Genomic DNA, 21,483 nt, shown 5'->3' with positions numbered 1-21,483 from the left:
AATGAGAATATGCGCCAAAGCACAACGATTGAAACGATATAAAAAACGAGAAACACAATATCGCCAAAATTTGTTATTTGCTCGCAAACCTGGACAATTTTTTCGAATGATGAAACAAAAGTCAAATCAAAAAATTACCAGCAGCAAAATACCAGCCACTGCAGATGTGGAATCATTTTGGAAGAAAATATGGGAAACCAAAAAATTGCACAACTCAAATGCAAATTGGATACAAGACCTCCACACTGACCATCTACAAACACCAGAACAACAATGGTCAGAAATCACAAAACAAGAAATCAAGGAGGCCCTAAAGAGTTCACTGAACTGGAAAGCAGCTGGTCCTGACCAGATCAAAAACTTTTGGCTAAAAAAACTAACTGCAACACATAATTACCTAGCGGTGACCTACAATGAGCTTTTATCCTCAACCAGCTCGCACGAGATCCCAGCCTGGTTCACACAAGGGATCACCTATCTTATTCCAAAAAATGAAAACACCAGGGACCCCAAGAACTACAGGCCAATAACATGCCTGACAACCATGTACAAAACACTGACCAAAATCCTGGCAAAACGAAGCTACAAACACCTAGAAAATCTTCTACCGCCTGAGCAGAAAGGATGCAAGGAAGGCGCCCTTGGCTGTAAGGACCACCTGCTCCTTGACAAAACCATTCTTGAAAACTGCAAGAGGAGACACAGTAACCTCAGCATGGCATGGATAGATTACAAAAAAGCTTTCGATTCAGTCCCTCACACGTGGATACTGAAAACAATGCGTATGTACAAAATGAATCCGATCATCATCAGATTTATTGAAAATTCAATGAAAAATTGGCATACAAAACTGTTGATCAAACATGACCAAGGTGAAACAGAAACCTGTACAATTCAGATACGAAATGGTATCTTCCAAGGCGACTCATTCTCACCACTTCTATTCTGCCTCAGCTTAGCTCCACTCAGTGAGTTGCTGAGAAAAAATGAAACAGGATACGTGATGAAAAAAGCAGCAAATTCTGAAGGTCAAAAGATTCATCACCTTTTGTTCATGGATGATCTGAAACTGTATGCGAAATCCGACACGGACCTGAATAACCAAATGAAAATTGTTCATGAGTTTTCGGAAGATATAAAAATGAAATTTGGCTTGGATAAATGCTCAAAACTTACCATACGACGCGGAAGAGCCACCAGCACTGGCGACATGAACTTCAAAATGGACGAAACCATAACAGAATTGAATGCCGAAGATCACTATAAATATCTAGGGATCTGTGAAAGCGACAACATTAAACATGCTGCAATGAAATCAAGTCTAAAAAAAGAATACATCAGCAGGCTCAAGTCAATTCTCAAAACTGAACTCAATTCCAAAAACAAAATCAATGCCATAAACAGTCTTGCAGTGCCTGTCTTGAGATATAGCTTTGGTGTGGTGAACTGGCGTAAAGATGAAATTAAAAAATTGGACACAAAGACGAGAAAACTGATGACAATGCACCACATGCATCACCCAAAATCTGATACACAAAGACTGTACATCCCCAGAAAAAAAGGTGGTCGAGGACTACAAGAAATTGAACAAACCTTCAAAACAGAAATCATCGGCTTGTCACAGTACATCAACAACAGCGATAACATTTACTGCAAACTCATTGCACAGGAAGGCAAACAGCGCAAAACAAAATCTCTGAGCTATCGTCACGACAAGTACGCCAGAGAAGTCAACTTGGAAACAGCTAACCTGTACACTGCAGAAAACACTGTTGCTAAACCCACAACAATAGCAAAAGCAGCACGAGTCCGATACAAAAATGCAACGCTGAAAATGAGAGAAACGATATGGGAGTCGATGCCTCTTCATGGACAGCACAAGAAGTTAACTTCACAGCCCCATGTAGACGAGCTTTCATGGACCTGGCTATCCAGCTCTGGCCTGAAACCGGCAAGCGAAGGATTCATTTTCGCAGCACAAGACCAATCGCTTCCTACAAAATACTATCGCAAAAGAATTCTGAAGCAAAACACGGACGGCAAATGCAGAATGTGCCACAACCAAAATGAAACTGTAGCACATCTCATGTCCGGCTGTGGTGCACTTGCAGCTACCGAATACACATGGAGACACAATAGGATTGGTCACTACATTCATCTTGAATTATGCAAACATTTTAACATCACCACTTCGACAAAAAATTGGTACGATTACAGCCCAGCACCAGTGACAGAAAACGAACAAGTAAAAATTCTGTGGGATGTACCAGTTATAACTGACCGCGAAATCAGGAGCAACCGCCCGGATATAATCGTCAAACTAAAAAAGAAAAGAGAATGCTTATTCATTGAACTGGCTGTCCCAGCTGATCACAACCTACTGCAAAAAGAATCAGAAAAATACTCCAAATACGCAGACCTCAAAATGGAATGTGAGAAAATGTGGCGATGCAAAATAAACATTGTACCGATAGTCATTGGTGCTACAGGGGTCGTGAGCAAAAAACTCATGAGACATATCCAACAAATTCCGGGTAACGTTCGATTCGACATGATCCAAAAGATCACATTATTGGGCACTGTGCACATTCTTCGGAAGGCCTTGAATGCACCACTGGACTAAAATTACGCTTGTGAATCACAGCATAATTTCTGTAATTTCGATTCTTCATCTTCAATCATCTCTACCTCTGCTCTGTAACCCTTGCCAATTCTTCATCTGCTGCAATTCTGTAATCTGACTTCTCCGTGTATTGCATAGGAATAACAATTTGAATGTATTACTGAAACTTTAAAAATTTACTCCAATCTCGCCATTTTCCTTTGGGGGCAGGTTGCTTCCCGGATTATGTGTGTATCTACCAGTTTTACTGTGAATAAAGAATATAATAATAAAGAGGTGAGTATTGGAGTATTTGGTTGTATTAAGAATTAATTAATAATTAATTAATTACTTTAACTTAACCTAACTTCTGAACTGACGCATCACTGCTGTGAATGCCTGCGAAACGATCTGGATATATCGCACCTGGACGTACCCGCCGTGGGACCAAGCGGATGACCCCAGAGGACTCGTCAACTCCGACCACACAGGAACACCAAAGAGAAGATATTTCTCAACATGGCGCCTGTGCAACACCGAACTGTGGCTCACAAAACAGCTCTGCTGCAAAAGAAAAAAAGAAGAGACACAGATGGAGTAAAGAAGAGTATAAAGAAATAATGAGATGTTACTTCTTAGCCAAATTTGAAAACTCGGCAGGAGTAACCGAAGGAACTTTTCAAAAATGGAAAGAGAGAACGAACAACTCTCCAACCATGACTGCCAATACCCTGGCAACAATGAGACGTTGTGTAATAAAAAATAAAAAATTATCTGAACAAGAACTCGCAGAAATCGAGGGAGAAATGTGTAACAAAAACATAGAAAACTCTGAGGCAATGGAACTGCAATTCGGCCAAGATGACCTGAACCCACAACAATCACTTGATGACCCGAGCATCGCAGAAGTAGAATTACAAAATACCACCGGGCACCCGAATGAATCAACAACACCTAACGATGGCGACATAGACACGGAATTAGAATTGGAGATCAAAAATCAAATCATCGACCGCATGAAATCCACATTGAATGTAAATGACAGAGTGCAGTTACCTGACTTACAAATTACAAAGAAACTGAAAACTGATATTGCAGTAGCGAACAAAATTTCGACAGAAACCATACTACCTGCAACTCTAAATGACAAACAAGGAGAAAGACCACAATGTCCCTTGACAACAATCAACAACCTCATTTACAGCACTGCGGCAGTTATCTCAGAAAGGCACTGCAAAATACCTAGAACTGTCAACAAAAAAAGGGGAAGGCATACGCCAGCTTGGCAACGCAGAATTGAAAACAAAATCGCAAAACTAAGGTGTGACGTTGCGATACTCTCAGAACTAAAAAAAGGAAATGTTTCCCGCAAAGTAAAAAATAAAGTAAAAAGAATAGAACTGGAGCACCAAACCAAACTACAGTCAACAGAAAAAGTGACAATGTTGCAAGAAGAATTAAAAATGAGAATATGCGCCAAAGCACAACGATTGAAACGATATAAAAAACGAGAAACACAATATCGCCAAAATTTGTTATTTGCTCGCAAACCTGGACAATTTTTTCGAATGATGAAACAAAAGTCAAATCAAAAAATTACCAGCAGCAAAATACCAGCCATTGCAGATGTGGAATCATTTTGGAAGAAAATATGGGAAACCAAAAAATTGCACAACTCAAATGCAAATTGGATACAAGACCTCCACACTGACCATCTACAAACACCAGAACAACAATGGTCAGAAATCACAAAACAAGAAATCAAGGAGGCCCTAAAGAGTTCACTGAACTGGAAAGCAGCTGGTCCTGACCAGATCAAAAACTTTTGGCTAAAAAAACTAACTGCAACACATAATTACCTAGCGGTGACCTACAATGAGCTTTTATCCTCAACCAGCTCGCACGAGATCCCAGCCTGGTTCACACAAGGGATCACCTATCTTATTCCAAAAAATGAAAACACCAGGGACCCCAAGAACTACAGGCCAATAACATGCCTGACAACCATGTACAAAACACTGACCAAAATCCTGGCTAAACGAAGCTACAAACACCTAGAAAATCTTCTACCGCCTGAGCAGAAAGGATGCAAGGAAGGCGCCCTTGGCTGTAAGGACCACCTGCTCCTTGACAAAACCATTCTTGAAAACTGCAAGAGGAGACACACTAACCTCAGCATGGCATGGATAGATTACAAAAAAGCTTTCGATTCAGTCCCTCACACGTGGATACTGAAAACAATGCGTATGTACAAAATGAATCCGATCATCATCAGATTTATTGAAAATTCAATGAAAAATTGGCATACAAAACTGTTGATCAAACATGACCAAGGTGAAACAGAAACCTGTACAATTCAGATACGAAATGGTATCTTCCAAGGCGACTCATTCTCACCACTTCTATTCTGCCTCAGCTTAGCTCCACTCAGTGAGTTGCTGAGAAAAAATGAAACAGGATACGTGATGAAAAAAGCAGCAAATTCTGAAGGTCAAAAGATTCATCACCTTTTGTTCATGGATGATCTGAAACTGTATGCGAAATCCGACACGGACCTGAATAACCAAATGAAAATTGTTCATGAGTTTTCGGAAGATATAAAAATGAAATTTGGCTTGGATAAATGCTCAAAACTTACCATACGACGCGGAAGAGCCACCAGCACTGGCGACATGAACTTCAAAATGGACGAAACCATAACAGAATTGAATGCCGAAGATCACTATAAATATCTAGGGATCTGTGAAAGCGACAACATTAAACATGCTGCAATGAAATCAAGTCTAAAAAAAGAATACATCAGCAGGCTCAAGTCAATTCTCAAAACTGAACTCAATTCCAAAAACAAAATCAATGCCATAAACAGTCTTGCAGTGCCTGTCTTGAGATATAGCTTTGGTGTGGTGAACTGGCGTAAAGATGAAATTAAAAAATTGGACACAAAGACGAGAAAACTGATGACAATGCACCACATGCATCACCCAAAATCTGATACACAAAGACTGTACATCCCCAGAAAAAAAGGTGGTCGAGGACTACAAGAAATTGAACAAACCTTCAAAACAGAAATCATCGGCTTGTCACAGTACATCAACAACAGCGATAACATTTACTGCAAACTCATTGCACAGGAAGGCAAACAGCGCAAAACAAAATCTCTGAGCTATCGTCACGACAAGTACGCCAGAGAAGTCAACTTGGAAACAGCTAACCTGTACACTGCAGAAAACACTGTTGCTAAACCCACAACAATAGCAAAAGCAGCACGAGTCCGATACAAAAATGCAACGCTGAAAATGAGAGAAACGATATGGGAGTCGATGCCTCTTCATGGACAGCACAAGAAGTTAACTTCACAGCCCCATGTAGACGAGCTTTCATGGACCTGGCTATCCAGCTCTGGCCTGAAACCGGCAAGCGAAGGATTCATTTTCGCAGCACAAGACCAATCGCTTCCTACAAAATACTATCGCAAAAGAATTCTGAAGCAAAACACGGACGGCAAATGCAGAATGTGCCACAACCAAAATGAAACTGTAGCACATCTCATGTCCGGCTGTGGTGCACTTGCAGCTACCGAATACACATGGAGACACAATAGGATTGGTCACTACATTCATCTTGAATTATGCAAACATTTTAACATCACCACTTCGACAAAAAATTGGTACGATTACAGCCCAGCACCAGTGACAGAAAACGAACAAGTAAAAATTCTGTGGGATGTACCAGTTATAACTGACCGCGAAATCAGGAGCAACCGCCCGGATATAATCGTCAAACTAAAAAAGAAAAGAGAATGCTTATTCATTGAACTGGCTGTCCCAGCTGATCACAACCTACTGCAAAAAGAATCAGAAAAATACTCCAAATACGCAGACCTCAAAATGGAATGTGAGAAAATGTGGCGATGCAAAATAAACATTGTACCGATAATCATTGGTGCTACAGGGGTCGTGAGCAAAAAACTCATGAGACATATCCAACAAATTCCGGGTAACGTTCGATTCGACATGATCCAAAAGATCACATTATTGGGCACTGTGCACATTCTTCGGAAGGCCTTGAATGCACCACTGGACTAAAATTACGCTTGTGAATCACAGCATAATTTCTGTAATTTCGATTCTTCATCTTCAATCATCTCTGCTCTGTAACCCTTGCCAATTCTTCATCTGCTGCAATTCTGTAATCTGACTTCTCCGTGTATTGCATAGGAATAACAATTTGAATGTATTACTGAAATTTTAAAAATTTACTCCAATCTCGCCATTTTCCTTTGGGGGCAGGTTGCTCCCCGGATTATGTGTGTATCTACCAGTTTTACTGTGAATAAAGAATATAATAATAAAAAGGTGAAACAGAAACCTGTACCATTCAGATATGCAATGGTATCTTCCAAGGCGACTCATTCTCACCACTTCTATTCTGCCTCAGCTTAGCTCCACTCAGTGAGTTGCTGAGAAAAAATGAAACAGGATACGTGATGAAAAAAGCAGCAAATTCTGAAGGTCAAAAGATTCACCACCTTTTGTTCATGGATGATCTGAAACTGTATGCGAAATCTGATACGGACCTGAATAACCAAATGAAAATTGTTCATGAGTTTTCGGATGATATAAAAATGAAATTTGGCTTGGATAAATGCTCAAAACTTACCATACGACGTGGAAGAGCCACCAGCACTGGCGACATGAACTTCAAAATGGGTGAAACCATAACAGAATTGAATGCTGAAGATCACTATAAATATCTAGGGATCTGTGAAAGCGACAACATTAAACATGCTGCAATGAAATCAAGTCTAAAAAAAGAATACATCAGCAGGCTCAAGTCAATTCTCAAAACTGAACTCAATTCCAAAAACAAAATCAATGCCATAAACAGTCTTGCAGTGCCTGTCTTGAGATATAGCTTTGGTGTGGTGAACTGGCGCAAAGATGAAATTAAAAAATTGGACACAAAGACGAGAAAACTGATGACAATGCACCACATGCATCACCCAAAATCTGACACACAAAGACTGTACATCCCCAGAAAAAAAGGTGGTCGAGGACTACAAGAAATTGAACAAACTTTCAAAACAGAAATCATCGGCTTGTCACAGTACATCAACAACAGCGATAACATTTACTGCAAACTCATTGCACAGGAAGACAAACAGCGCAAAACAAAATCTCTGAGCTATCGTCACGACAAGTACGTCAAAGAAGTCAACATAGAAACAGCTAACCTGTACACTGCAGAAAACACTGTTGCTAAACCCACAACAATAGCAAAAGCAGCACGAGTCCGATACAAAAATGCAACGCTCAAAATGAGAGAAACGATATGGGAGTCGATGCCTCTTCATGGACAGCACAAGAAGTTAACTTCACAGCCCCATGTAGACGAGCTTTCATGGACCTGGCTATCCAGCTCTGGCCTGAAACCGGCAAGCGAAGGATTCATTTTCGCAGCACAAGACCAATCGCTTCCTACAAAATACTATCGCAAAAGAATTCTGAAGCAAAACACGGACGGCAAATGCAGATTCTGCCACAACCAAAATGAAACTGTAGCACATCTCATGTCCGGCTGTGGTGCACTTGCAGCTACCGAATACACATGGAGACACAATAGGATTGGTCACTACATTCATCTTGAATTATGCAAACATTTTGACATCACCACTTCGACAAAAAATTGGTACGATTACAGCCCAGCACCAGTGACAGAAAACGAACAAGTAAAAATTCTGTGGGATGTACCAGTTATAACTGACCGCGAAATCAGAAGCAACCGCCCGGATATAATCGTCAAACTAAAAAAGAAAAGAGAATGCTTATTCATTGAACTGGCTGTCCCAGCTGATCACAACCTACAGCAAAAAGAATCAGAAAAACACTCCAAATACGCAGACCTCAAAATGGAATGTGAGAAAATGTGGCGATGCAAAATAAACATTGTACCGATAGTCATTGGCGCTACAGGGGTCGTGAGCAAAAAACTCATGAGACATATCCAACAAATTCCGGGTAACGTTCGATTCGACATGATCCAAAAGATCACATTATTGGGCACTGTGCACATTCTTCGGAAGGCCTTGAATGCACCACTGGACTAAAATTACACTTGTGAATCACAGCATAATTTCTGTAATTTCGATTGTTCATCTTCAATCATCTCTACCTCTGCTCTGTAACCCTTGCCAATTCTTCATCTGCTGCAATTCTGTAATCTGACTTCTCCGTGTATTGCATAGGAATAACAATTTGAATGTATTACTGAAATTTTAAAAAATTTACTCTAATCTCGCCATTTTCCTTTGGGGGCAGGTTGCTCCCCGGATTATGTGTGTATCTACCAGTTTTACTGTGAATAAAGAATATAATAATAATAAACTGTAGCACATCTCATGTCCGGTTGTGGTGCACTTGCAGCTACCGAATACACATGGAGACACAATAGGATTGGTCACTACATTCATCTTGAATTATGCAAACATTTCAACATCACCACTTCGACAAAAAAATGGTACGATTACAGCCCAGCACCAGTGACAGAAAACGAACAAGTAAAAATTCTGTGGGATGTACCAGTTATAACTGACCGCGAAATCAGGAGCAACCGCCCGGATATAATCGTCAAACTAAAAAAGAAAAGAGAATGCTTATTCATTGAACTGGCTGTCCCAGCTGATCACAACCTACTGCAAAAAGAATCAGAAAAACACTCCAAATACGCAGACCTCAAAATGGAATGTGAGAAAATGTGGCGATGCAAAATAAACATTGTACCGATAGTCATTGGTGCTACAGGGGTCGTGAGCAAAAAACTCATGAGGCATATCCAACAAATTCCGGGTAACGTTCGATTCGACATGATCCAAAAGATCACATTATTGGGCACTGTGCACATTCTTCGGAAGGCCTTGAATGCACCACTGGACTAAAATTACACTTGTGAATCACAGCATAATTTCTGTAATTTCGATTCTTCATCTTCAATCATCTCTACCTCTGCTCTGTAACCCTTGCCAATTCTTCATCTGCTGCAATTCTGTAATCTGACTTCTCCGTGTATTGCATAGGAATAACAATTTGAATGTATTACTGAAATTCTAAAAATTTACTCCAATCTCGCCATTTTCCTTTGGGGGCAGGTTGCTCCCCGGATTATGTGTGTATCTACCAGTTTTACTGTGAATAAAGAATATAATAATAATACATATATGCCATACTCTGGTAGTGAACATGCTCAAGAGTACAAGACGATTTCCACTTATGAAAGTTGGAAACCATCTTGCTTATATACTGTAACAGATCCCTGTTATCGTCCAACCATGAAATGCGTATATCTCGTAACCGAGAGACATCCTGTTCTAGAGTGATTTGCCTCTAGTATAAAACTACTGATTCTCTCGAATCAGTAGACTCATATTGCTAGCCTACTTGTAACAACGTCTGAAATATATTCGTATGTCTTGCGTATATCTGCATCTTGAGAAGATCTCACCAGGATGCAGGATTCCAGGTTAAGTAGTCAGCCAGCTAAACCTATAATACTTTGGTTAGCTATACTTCTACTCCCAGGAACATTATACCCTGTATTGTTGCAATACTCGAAGGAAGGATTGGGTAACAGCTTACTAGACCTTCAGTCAGATTCTAGCGAGCAATCGTCTCGCTGCTTCTTGAATTGAAACTGCTGTGTAGTGTATATGACATTATTCATATCATGTCGACATATCGTGGTTCTTACCAGGTCCAGACATTTCTTGCAATGCTATAAAACAGGGGTGTCAAACTCAATTCGGGTCGCGGGCCGGATTCAGACCTTCAAATGTCTCGCGGGCCGGATCAGTAAAATGAGTTTCAACACACATAAAAATGAAGTTACTAGTTTATTGCATACACGTGCACGTACAGTTTACTGAGTAGGGGAGATGTGGTACCGATGGATCACTGGGACCGAAAATACTTTGAAAATTCTCTATGATAATTCCATGATTACACTCCGTGAACTTGTCTACAATTGCATGGTGGCAAAATCTTTCCTCACATACAAAAAAAATCGACGTGCTCGGGCTATGGGGTCTCTCACAGATGATTTTTGTTTTGGGGGGTCTAAACTAAATTTAGATCGACCTATACATTTTTCTTTGTAACCTTCAACACGAACAAACCAGCAATCGTTTTTATTGTGAAGTGTAGGGCTTGTATCAGGCTATATAACGGCACCTATTATTTTTTTCAGTACTTTCCTTGAGTGGACTTTTTTCGATTCATGTATAAAATTCGTAGGGTGGGGACCGATGATACAATAGCCAAATTAAGCAAAATATTCAAACATACTAATCATGAAACAAATGAAACATGCCTACGTACAGAAAATCTTTATCTAATAATTGCATATGATGTTTTATCGCTATAACGAGGTATTTGGAAGTCACACTGTCGATTTTCGGGCAATATGTATGTACCCACAAATTTATAAGTTCGATCCTAAATCGAAACGTGATTTTATGACAACATTTCAGTTAATATTTATTCTAGTTTTTGACAGTTGCGACCAAACATTCTTCTTTGGCTTGCTGCAGCTTAGATTATAATACTGAGCAAAAAGAGTAGTCACATTTGAGTTTTTTAGGGTATATGTGTCATAGGTCCCCGGGTCGTGTGTCATTGGACCCATCGGGTGGGGACCGATGACACGTTCGAGCAACAAATTTTGAACGTCCATAAATATTTTTTGAAAAGACGGATATTCATGTATATGTGCGCGATAGGTAGTGCTTGTATCAAAGTGCTGAGCCAGCAAAAGATCTGCTGTTTTCGGCTGAACATTTCGGGGCCAGCGATCATTTTCCAATTTTTGATCCATCGGTACCACATCTCCCCTACACATACTTACGTTACGGGGATAAGCTACCCCTCGAATATACGACTCGTCCGCCGTTCGCGATACGTGCGTAACTTTTCCCGAAATTTCGTGGCCACGCCAGTCTTCTTTCCGACCATCGACGCCGCACCGTCAGTAGCTAGGCTGATGGCACGGGACCAGACTACCCCGCCCTGTCAAGCGCTCCAACGAGTGCGATGAAAATATCACTCGCTGTTGTAGTGTCGGTCATGCGAACGAATTGAAGCAATTCCTCAGTAATTTGTAACGACGGATCAACACCCCTAATAAATATGGCCAGTTGGGTAACATCTGTGACATCAATGCTCTCATCGATCGCCACTGAAGATGCGATAAATGATTTAATCCTGTCTTTTAAGTCGCTTTCCAAGTCATTTGATAGGTCAGCTATTCTATTTGCGACCGTGTTTCTTGATAGGCTGATATTGGCAAATGCGTGCTGCTTTTCAGGGCACACTACCTCCGCAGCCTTCAACATGCACGTTTTTACCAACTCTTCATCAGCATATGGCCTGGATGCCCGAACCAACTCATAAGGTAGCTTGCCATCATAGATCCTTCCGCTGTATCTCGGCGGCGGGTAAAGGTGGATTGCTGATCTTCAAGCGGGCCTTAAGATTTTTTATTTCGTCACTTCGTGAATGTCCTTTGAGATCTCCGTATTTTTTTTTCTGTTGAGTCTCGTAGTGGCGTCGAATATTATATTCTTTGAGGACAAAAACTTGCTGATTACAAACCAAGCACACTGGTTTCGCGTCCAACTCTATGATTAAAAAACTCTCGGTCCATTTTTGTTTGAATATTCGGCACTCGGTATCCACTCTTTTAATTTTTCCCATTTTCGGAATGTGAATTTCCTAGCCACGAACATCGTGATAAAATAATCACTGGGTTGATTAGGAATATGCCTGAATATGTCGTTACAATCTCCAGTGCCCCACGCTGAGATAAGAGCTCGCAATTGGTCGCAAACTAACTAAGTGTAATTTCGTTCGGTCGTCACTTGTGTCTTTTACCAGCGGGCGACATGCGATGTCAACGACAAGCGTATCATATTACCATCCGGCAGATGCCAGTCACTCGAATTTGCAACTGTGTACTGTTCATTCCTGCTGATTAGCAGCATTCATACTTAACAATTGAGAGTAACGCGCTACAACGCGTCTGACTGATTGCTGCCGTAATGTTATATGATAAATACAAACCGTTGCTAAAACTGAGCAATCTGAGCATGCGTCTTCTACAATTATCCAGAAATGGCCTGGCGGGCCGGATGAAATGGCTTTGCGGGCCGTATGTTTGACACCCCTGCTATAAAACAAAAGTGACCTTTTTATTGCAACATTTCGTTTCGAGCCAGGTGGTAATGTATAAATTGCTATCGGTATTGTATTTGCAATACTGAAACCGTAAAGCAGATGATCAGTAATGCAGTCTATAAAAATATTTAGCGGATATCCATAGCCCACAGGAGAACAAAAAATAGCCACCCAACGTTGTGAGCATGTTTCAGGTTTACTGGAATTCCAGACTCCAGACGTATTTCGACAGTAGCTTGAAGGTGTCAGTAATTCTTTTAGTCTAACATCAAGCAAAGGCTCTAATCTTAACCTTGGAATGTTTGACTATTGACTATTATTCTGACATGTTCATGTGCAATAATGCTCATAATCGGAGCTCCACAAATCCCAATCCAATCATTGGTGCTTGCAGAAATTCTTCAGTAGCCCTTTAATCAACAGTTTGATGGTAAACAGCCAGTCCGGGCAGCAGCAATGTTATTTTGTTGCAAAGTGTATAGGGAGCATGTGTCTCTCATTTGAAATTGCACCTTTTGTATTTTTATATAGGAACAGTGATGTGTTGTATCAGTTTGCTTTGTTTTTGCCCACCCGATGTTTTGTCTTTTGTTAGGGATTAGGACCGCTACTGTCTGCTATTATGTGTGGGCTAATTTTCAATCATTTTAAATTCCTTCTTGCCAGAAAACTACGGTACTACAACTTGAATTATAACCCAGAATTGACTGAAGGAGTTGAAACTTTACAAACTCCAGATCTCGAAGGAAACAATAAAGTCCATTATCTCGTCAAATCGCCATGCAAAGTTCAAACTCTGGAATTTGTAAACCTGTCCAAACCATAATTGATGGAATATTCTCTTCCGCGTAAGTATTTTCATCATTCGAAACAGATGTGACATGCAAATCAAGTCGTAAATACATTGCCTACAAGCTTTTTTCCATTTTGTATCTGCAATTGTTGCACAGTTTCCTCCCAGGAATGTTAGTCAAACTACTGTGTGCTTAATTCTTTTAAACCAGCTCAAAGGAATGATGCGTGGTTGGCATTTGATAGGTTTTATATGGCCTTCAAATACATCACAGCAGGATTCATATGAGTGAATAGTGAAAGTCGATCAAGGTCGGTAAAAATATCATAAAAGATGAATATATCTAATGTGTGAAAAGTAATCATCGCAACACAATATAAAAACTACATAACCCACAGGACAGGGGCATAGCCAGCCGAGAAAAAAAGGGGGATAGTTGAAAAAAAGGGGGGCGTTTTTTTTAAAAGGGAGAATGCTTCAAAAAGTTCTAACCGATTCATCAGGTTAATTGTTTACACAAACGCAGATATTACAATGGTCAGATAATCTTCCTTGTGTTTGTGACTTCATCATTCGCATATATATAACCCAGTTGTATGATTTAAATACAACACCACAACCCGTAACGCCGTAAGCTAAGATAACAGCTGAAAGAATGACTGCGAGGTATCATGACCTAATTATCAAAGCGAGGATCGTTATCAAGAAATCGCGCGCGCAATTCATATTACAGCCAGGGCATGGTATGGTATGGTATGGAAGTATGGTATGGTATGGATCGATATTTTGGTATGGAATATGGAACAATGCAAGTATGGTATGGAATGGAAGATTTTAATCTATGGTATGGAACGACATTTCTATACTTCCATACTTAGGTGTTTTATACATTTTATCGTGATCTGTGCAAGCTTCATGAAGCGTACGTTGATCGCTGTTCACGGAATACGATCGCTTTTGTTATGTGTGTACGTGAACTATTGAATGCTGTGTAGGAACAAATACACACTTGTGCAACGGTTTTGGGAGCACTTGGAATGACATGATTTTGTGATGTAATAATGACAACAGTAATGTTGATCCGATATTCTATTGAGTCTAGACCAGACATGGGGTAATCGCGATTAGTAATCGTAATCGATTACGATGATTACAGCATTTTCAAGTAATCGTAATCGCAATCGATTACATTCGAAAAAAATCCGAAGTAATCGTAATCGTAATCGACTACTTTCCATATGCAATCGATTTCTTTGCGAAAGAACGATTACTTTTTATTTTTACAAATACTAATACATAAACTGAACATTCGTGAACAAGGAAGATATATTATACCAGGTTAGTGATAGGACAAACGTCTGATTTTCGAACGCCACTGCTCATAATTACATCAGAAGTATGAGCTTCGCTCGTCATTACGTAAGAATTATCCACACATTGTAACTATAGATATTGTAGCCGTTCGGTCATAGTCTTCGCTATCTAACTGAATGCGGCTAAGTTACTTCAGGTTCGACTGGACCCAGAGACACATTGCAGATTCGACGGATATATTACAACGAAGGCAGGCACAATAAACACATCAACACTTCCAATCCAATCCAAGACTTAACACAGTAACAACTCCATACCAAACCCCAACTCCATTCCAACTACATACAAAAGACTCGACCACAATCACTTCCTCTTTTCCCAATCCCGCATGCTACCTCACGCATGACTGATCTTGCAACCAGATAGTCCGGAGTCATTATGACTCCGGAGTCGAGCGGTTACACATTACCGTTCCCAAGTTGAGTGATCTAGTAGTAAAGATCACTCACAAGCGACAAGAGGGAGCACAGAAAAAAATAAGTATAAAAGTGGCAAGAATATGTACAAAGAAATATGATCATGCAAAACCAGGGACGTAGTCCAAGTCCGGTGTCGAATCCCAATGTACCACCATCTCATTCAAACTTCTCTTAAAGTAAATGTTTTACGATGCGAGGGCTCCTTTGTATTCTCAGTGATACACTCAATGGCCAGCTTACAGTTCACCAACGGCTTCAAAGTTCCAAGTATATCCGATACATTTACTTCTCTACCAACCAAGCCCTTGTTTTCAATTGATGAAGCCACAGTAGCACTTTCACCTCCACAATCCTCAGCCAATTGTTCCTCCATCACAACTCTTTCTTCACCATGACGATCATCATCATTTGTATCGTCACACGATTTCAATGGTACCATGACAACCACCTCTGATCCAATATCATCAACAGGAGCAGTAACAGTCTCTTCAGACACTGAATCCATTTTACTGTCAAATTCCACCTCTTCAACGTTCACAACAGCAAAGTTTCCAACAGACGAGCATACCGACACATGTTCTAAGCCACCACGTGCCACATTATCCATTTTCCCAACAGCACGAGTGTCCAATAACTTCACAATTCGTTTTCCTTCCTCGTCAAGTCCCCCTTTTACCAACTTGTTGAAAAAACGTAAAAGCACAATTTCTTCTTTCTTCTTCAATAACTGTCCACCGCATCCGTCTCCTACAGCAAGCGGCATCTCTATACCGGATCCAGCATCAGGGTGCGTGCTCGCCATTTGTAGCCGTTCGGTCATAGTCTTCGCTATCTAACTGAATGCGGCTAAGTTACTTCAGGTTCGACTGGACCCAGAGACACATTGCAGATTCGACGGATATATTACAACGAAGGCAGGCACAATAAACACATCAACACTTCCAATCCAATCCAAGACTTAACACAGTAACAACTCCATACCAAACCCCAACTCCATTCCAACTACATACAAAAGACTCGACCACAATCACTTCCTCTTTTCCCAATCCCGCATGCTACCTCACGCATGACTGATCTTGCAACCAGATAGTCCGGAGTCATCATGGCTCCGGAGTCGAGCGGTTACAATATATTCGATGTACATTGTAATGTGAACACCCGCCACGCTGTATATCAGGTCATCAGTACAATCCAGACGCCACTACCTCTCGCAGCAGGATAATAATCACAACCCTGGCTATAGTTTAAAATAGCAACATATATAGGCTTACCATACGTCCCGTTTTAGGCGGGATTGTCCCGCTTTTTAACGTCTTGTCCCGGTGTCCCGACCAGTCAGCCAAACGTCCCGCTTTTTAAGGCCATAAGGTACTGCTGAACTAACAAAATTTTTCAAATTTTTTTTATTGCAGAATCCTTAAGTATGAAACTAGTTCTTATCAAAAATATATTGCTTTTGTCTGATTTTGAATTAGAAGTATGTTAAAATACGATTTGAAATCAACCATTTTCGTAGAAATTCACCCCCCATACAGTTCATTTAATTAAACTCACTCAAAATTGTTATAATCCCTCTGCCGTGCTGATATTATACAATAAATAGAAGAGCCATATCTGTAATCGATAAGTAAGTATGTTCAGTAGTTTAGTATGAATTGGATGTATATCACGCGAAGCGCGAAAAAAATTTTCAGTTGAGTTCAGCTTCGCGCCCCCCTTCAGATGCTTTCACGCCCCAATGGGGGCGCCCACCAGTTTGAGAACCAAATTGTGGAATATACTAAGAAAAAGTTGATCAAGTGCCTTCATTATTTCGATTTTTAGTTCACATTCTATCAATATTTTTGAAAAGTTTCTCCAGACTCTTGAGGGCCGCATGCGGCCCGTAGTTTGCCCATCCCTGCGATAGACAAAGCTTTGCTTGTGTGACGTCATTCCATAATGTGCTCATATCTAATTTTGAAATCCGCTAGTGGGCGCTAATGAGCGTCCCGCTTTTATGAAACAAAAATATGGTAACCCTAAACATATACATTGATGGTTGGGTATGCTTAGTTGCTACTTGGTTATCAGTAGGCCTATGTTGTACGTGCGTACGCACACCGGAAAAAGATTTGAAATTTTGTACTCGCCAAATAAAACATTACGATTTCTTCAATGAAGCATTAGAAATCAACAGCGGCTGATATATATGATAATCGAGCCGTTCTTTGCCATTTCTCGTAACGGCAGTTTGTAGCATCTGTACTAAGTGGAAGGCAGAATATTAAGTTCGCTTTATCTTATTCTCATATGACTCTGCTTGAAACGGGCGTCAATCGTTATTTCGCAATTCTTTACTCAACACTTGGACCTGCCGCCATAGCTATCCACGTAAATAACATGTCAGCGTGAGTTGTAACTAGAATCAGGACCAAAACAGCAATTCGTCCTCCACTCCAAACGTTGGTCTTGGGCCCTCATAGGGCGGTCAATTTTCAAGTTGAAGACTGAAATTCGTCAATAATATTAGTTATTGCATTATATTACAATTTATTTTTAATCCGCTCTCACCCCGATGGTCAGATTCACCTTTAGAGCTGAGGGGATGTAATTCATAATTATAATATCTGGTATGTTGTTATAATTACTTTATTGTATTTGTTAATTCGTGACCTCCGGTATGTTATATAATCAGAAGATATTGTAGTCGTCCAAACGTAGCAGACTAGAAGAAAAACTTTCGTGAGACTCGCACACAAATTGGCACATTTAAAAATCAAGAAATCTAGAGTCATTTAAATCACGAAGCTCGGAGAAAATTTTCAAGCTAATTAAATCTCTCAAAAATACTCTATAATTTATGTTGGTTTACGAAATATTTTTGAGTCCCCTTCGAGCTCGCTCCCCGCCCTATTACGGAGTTTAGGATGCGCCGGTAGTTATAGACTTGACAAGAATGCAAATGGGTGCGATAAATCGTTCCCTAAAGTTGGGTAATGGTTACACATTATGACGTAACAAGCAAATGATGCGTCATTTATAAATAAAGTTGTTATCCCTCTCATATCAGGCCTTTCATCGCAATCCATTTATATCTTCTAAGATTAGTTATGAGAAGCAAAATAAATGTAATCGCGAGTAATCGTGATTACTTTTCGAATGTAATCGTAATCGTAATCGACTACTTCCTGATTTTGCTGTAATCGTCATCGTAATCGCAATCGATTACATTCGTGAAGTAATCACCCCATGTCTGGTCTAGACGCGACGTCTCCGAGCAAAGTCTATCGTGTGACGCAATAATTGGTAATGTGGGCTACTCCAACTACAGTACCTCATTCCTTGAGTGACGACAGCTTACAAGCAATCATGATGCAACGTACTAATTGCTCAATGTGATTGATAATTACATTTCTTCTGAAATATTGTCCGCACATTGATACCATTTACATAGTGAGATATCTTATTCAAACGATCTCACATTAGGATTATAGATCAGGGAGCGGGGTAGATATAGTTTAAAATTCTCGCCACGCTATCCTCAACCAAATACTGTACTAATAATCACGCAGATCGCTGCAATATTGATCGCCTGTAGCTGGGACATTTTTTGGGTGCGCCTATATTATAAATTATTTTGCGAGTATTTACTTCAAACTTGCGCCTCATGCCAATGTACCGGAAATGCGATGGTATTCTTATGAAGCAGAGGCGGGCAACTCCTCCAGTCAGCGGGCCAAATATAGGAAAATTAAGTACTTGGCGGGCCGGATTGCTGAATGGATACAATTCGCGCATATTATATACGAATAAATCGTATTTAATGAATGTATTTTATCGACAGCAGTATGTCACTTTAGAGCCATTTCTCGCCGATAATGACAATACTATGTGGATGTGAGAGCAGCATTGTCATACAGGCGCCGCCATGTCTGCTTCTCTCTGATCAACTAAATCACGGTGCAATCCTTAATTAAGATTTTAAAGCGTTTGATAAGCCCGGTACCCAAAATTTACCAAGATTTCAATGCATTAGGGTTGAGTACATCGTAAATGTCGATAACGCAAGTCTTTTCGCTTCGACGAACTTATGCGTAAGCTCCACTCTCGCACGCTGCGCAGTGCGCACACCTATATAATAACATGCAGTCACTAAAATTTGACGTTTAGGCGAGTAGTGGGGAATCTCGGCAGATTGGGGCCGCGGGCCACATTATCATGCAATACGGGAAGAAGAAGTAGACGTACACGGCACTCACCACCGGTGAACTAAACCTCACCAAAACAGACTCTGTAAAACTATCACCAGGAATTAGATTCGCATCATGGCTAGTTTAAGCAAAAATGACATCCGAAATATCAATAATATAGGTGCTAGAAAAGGTACTATACTTATGATATTGAAGTATTTGAAAGTATGGAATATGTATCAAGTATGGTATGGAACAATGTCGGTATGGTATGGAAAGTTGCAAGTATGGTATGGAGAGAGTAAGGCAAGTATGGAGTATGGAAAATTGTCGTTCCATACCATACCATACCATGCCCTGATTACAGCACGGCGGGAGATGTGTCAATTTTGCGATCAAATATGAACGGCGAAGATGCGCAAATGAATTAGCCTGTTGCCTTTTGTAGCCTGTTGCCTGTTATTGCACATGATCGGGATTAAATTTGTTTTAAATCAATGTGATGTCTACTGTCTGCTAAGATGGTGTGGTATTTTGATGTGTGTAGAGTGTAGACAGTAAAGACCAATTAACGCTCCAGCTTGTGTATTTCGTCAATAACAGCCTCCCGGCGCAGGCTCAGGCTGCAACCAAAAAGCGTTCCCAAATGCGTTTGCGGTGCGAACGTGACAATCGCAAATTGTCCAGGCCAAGACTATAACTTCTCATCATTACAACGTTACATCGAACATTGCTAGCACTATCACGCGCCTCGAGTCACGGAGTGGCCTAATTTTCCTAGCCTCCGATGTTTCTACTACTGTCCATGTCGTCAAGCGCGTTAAAACAGGAAAATCAGCAGATGCGTCGGAGGCCCGAGACACGCAAAGACTGGAAATATACACATTACACAACAACCGAACTAAATCATCGCAAATTGGATCAATACATAATGATTCCACATCGGACATTTGATTAGTGCAACCTCTTTTGGTACTTTAGGGATCTGCTATCTCTAACAATATAAGCCTAGGTCGGCTGCAATGTAATGTGATACGCTAATTATTCCGCGGTCACAGACGAGAGAGGATTAGGAGAAAAAGGGGTAGCATCGCATTTATTGTTCTGTGAAGACGCTGATTGGGCATCTAATTACGAATGAGCAGAAGTTATTTTTGAACAGCCCTATTGTACAAACATCACACGACATTAGCCATACATTATTACTCACGTGCACAATGCAGATACCTAATAAAACGTCAAATGGACGGTGGGTATTGTGTGTTTTCACAGACGTCAGATCAAATCAATGATGAGTTACACTTCAAAAATACCAAAGTGGAGAGGAGATCCTCAAATATATTAAAGCGGCACGGCCTTAGAATAAATCCGCATCTACTGAATACACTTTCCACTGGTGCACTAGATGCAGGAATTGACAAGGCCGCTCACAGGAGCAGCCAATCGAACAAGGCTTTCGGAAAGTTCGAGGTCTCCGAGATACAGCCGATGGCCGACGAGAGTTTGAATTTGCCCGCTCAACCGGAACCCCCACGGCCCCCCTCCCCAGCATCACCTGCTGCCAACAAGCCAAAGTCTGACGAGGTCGAGATCAAGAAACTGACGTTGGCCGAGACCAGGCCCAGGAAAGGAGAAACTGTCACGATACCTCTTGACAAAACGTAGTCGGGGCACCCACCTTTGCCCCACATTAATACAAATGCTGTGTTTGAACAACAAAACTTGTTGCGGCCAGACAATGATCACACCTTGAAAAAAGGTAACTATCTCCATACAATGAAAGGTGCCCCACTCAAACCTGTAAATGACGCTATTGTCAAAAAACAATCGCTATTGTGTCTCAGACAAGCAAACATTTCACGTACCAATGACAAGACCACGACCGTGTCTAAAAAGAAGC

Source organism: Botryllus schlosseri, chromosome 3, assembly GCF_051294905.1.
Source record: "Botryllus schlosseri isolate E-star chromosome 3, Bs_hap1, whole genome shotgun sequence".
Taxonomy (NCBI): domain Eukaryota; kingdom Metazoa; phylum Chordata; class Ascidiacea; order Stolidobranchia; family Styelidae; genus Botryllus; species Botryllus schlosseri.
This window is presented reverse-complemented; position numbering follows the sequence as displayed.